This window comes from Mandrillus leucophaeus, unplaced genomic scaffold (assembly GCF_000951045.1).
Source record: "Mandrillus leucophaeus isolate KB7577 unplaced genomic scaffold, Mleu.le_1.0 Scaffold174, whole genome shotgun sequence".
Classification (NCBI taxonomy): domain Eukaryota; kingdom Metazoa; phylum Chordata; class Mammalia; order Primates; family Cercopithecidae; genus Mandrillus; species Mandrillus leucophaeus.
Window position 1 is genome coordinate 3,837,220 of NW_012101743.1, and position 2,763 is coordinate 3,839,982.

General features: G+C 42.1%; 1 protein-coding gene across 2 annotated transcripts in view; it reads right to left on the reverse strand.

The window, feature by feature from the left end:
• UPF3B (UPF3 regulator of nonsense transcripts homolog B (yeast)) overlaps positions 1–2,763 on the reverse strand; it is a 19,270-nt gene that overhangs the window by 14,239 nt on the left and 2,268 nt on the right. The window lies entirely within an intron of this gene.

Consider the following 2,763-nt stretch of genomic DNA (forward strand, 5'->3'; position numbering starts at 1 on the left):
AGCCGGGCGTGGTGGCGAGTGCCTGTAGTCCCAGCTACTCGGGAGGCTGAGGCAGGAGAATGGCGTGAACCCGGGTGGCAGAGCTTGCAGGGAGCCGAGATCGCGCCACTGCACTCCAGCCTGGGCTACAGAGCGAGACTCCGTTAAAAAAAAAAAAAAAGCAGAAGGAATGAGGTAATGACATGTTATATGTTACAACATGGATGGACCTTGAAAACATCGTGCTAGGTAAAAAAAGCCAGTCAGAAAAGACCACATATTGTATGATTACATTTATATGAAATGGAGAGAAATCATAGATACATAAAGTAGATTAGTGGTTGCCAGGGGCTGGAGGCAGAGAATGGGAGGTAACTACTAATAGATATGGGTTTCTTTTTGGAGGGATGAAAACATTCTGGAATTAGTACTGATGGTTGTACTACTTTGTGAATATACCAGAAACCACTGAATTGTACGCTTTAAGAGGATAAATTTTACTATAGGTGAGTTATATTTCAATACAAAACCCTCAAGTGACTAATGGGAAAAAAATTCACAAGCACCCTGTCACAGAATGTCAAAAACAAGGTATCCTATAATTAAATCACTGGCATATAGACATAAGAAAAAAAATAAAAATAAATAGAATTGACCAGAAGGCACTGCAAAGCAGTCATAGAGGAAAAATTATGTTGGGAATCCCAGTGAGTACAGAATCAGATTAGCTTCAAAACTGTGATATATTAGGCCAGGCATGGTGGTTCATGCCTGTAATTCCAGCACTGTGGGAGGCTGAGGCGAGTGGATTGCTTGAGGCCAGGAGTTCGAGACCAGCCTGGTCAACATGGTAAAACCCCATCCCTACTAAAATTACAAAAATTAGCTGGGCGTGGTGGCACGTACCTGTAATCCCAGCTAAGTCGACAGGTTGAGGAACGAGAATTGCTTGAACCCAGGAGGTGGAGGTTGTAATGAGCCAAGATTGTGCCACTGTACTCTAGCCTGGGTGACAGAGTAAGGCTCTGTCTTAAAAAAAAAAAAAAAAGAAAGAAAAAAAAGAAAAAAAGAAAAGAAAAAAGGAAAGAAAATGAAAAAAACAAAAATACAAACCAAAAACCAAAATATATTTGAGAAGGAATAAATAAACCAGACTGAAACAGAGGGAAATTGTGGAAGACAGGCTGAAGAAACAGAAGTGAGGCCAGAATATGGAGGACCCTGACTACCAGGCTAAGGAGTTTGGACTTCTTTCCCCCAACAGTTAATTTAAATCATTATTTTCAAAAAGATTAATTTCATGGCAATATAATAGACTGAATTATACAAGAATGGAAAAAATGGAAAATCCTGTAAGTTTAGAGACAGTGGTTGTCTAGACATTAAGTGATGAGAACATAAAGTGTGACTGAAAGTCTAGGTGAACAAGATATTAAAAAAACAATAAAATCCAGCCTGGACAATATAAGTAGACCTTGTCTTTAAGATTTAAAAACAAAACAAAACAAACGAACAAACAAAAACCACAATGGGGAAAGGATAGTCTCTTTAATAAGTGGTGTTGGGCTGGGTACGGTGGCCTGCACCTGTAATCCCAGCACTTTGGGAGGCTGAGGTGGGGGGATCACTTGAACCCAGGAGTTCAAGACCAGCCTGGGTAACATAGCAAGACCCCAGCTCTATAAAAAAATTTAAAGAAAATTAGCCAGGCATGGTGACACGCGTCTGTAGTCCCAGCTACTCAGGAGGCTGAGGTGGGAGGGTTGCTTGAGTCCAGGAATTCCAGGCTGCAGTGGGCTATGATTGCGGCACAGCACTCCAACCTGGGTGGAGACCCTGTCTCAAAAGATAAACAATAAATTGACAAGATTCATAACTTACATGTAAGAGATTTTTAAAAAGGAAAAAATTAAACACAACTCAGATTTCCAGGCTAAGTAACTAGAATCTAGTTAAATATCTACTGGAATAAAATAGTTGGAGTGGAAAAATAGCTGGCTTGGGGAGATTAATAAAAGTTGGACAAACACTGGCAATCCTTCAATTTTTACTGGCATAGTCCCTGACAAAAATTTAATTTTTACCAACTTTGAAGGAATATTGAAAAAAACAAAACTAAACAAGAAGACACACTATTTACCTATAATTGCAAACCAAAAAGAAAAGTGGCAAATGGCAGCTTAGACATTCTCTGGCTAAATGTTGTAGGTAGCATATAATAGAGTGTTAAAGCAGAAATGTGTCTTGCCTATAGACTGGACCTTTCTAGATATAAAGTAAGAGAAGTATCAAGTTTTTTTTTGTTTTTTTTTTTGAGACAGAGTCTGGCTCTGTCGCCAGGCTGGAGTGCAGTGGCGTGATCTCGGCTCACTGCAGCCTCTGCCTCCCGGGTTCAAGCGATTCTTCTGCCTCAGCCTCCTGAGTAGCTGGGATTACAGGCGCCGCGTTCGGCTAATTTTTTTTAGTATTTTTAGTAGAGACGGGGTTTCACCATGTTGGCCAGGCTGGTCTCGATCTCCTGACCTCGTGATCCACTTGCCTCGGCATCCCAAAGTGCTGGGATTACAGGATTACAGGCGAGAGCCACGCACCGGGCCGAGATGTATCAAGTTTCTTTTTTTGGAACGGAGTCTTGCTCTGTCGCCCAGGCTGGAGTGCAGTGGCGCGATCTCCGCTCACTGCAAGCTCCGCCTCCTGGGTTCACACCATTCTCCTGCCTCAGCCTCCCGAGTAGCTGGGACTACAGGCACCCGCCACCACGCCGGGCTAATTTCTTGTATTTTT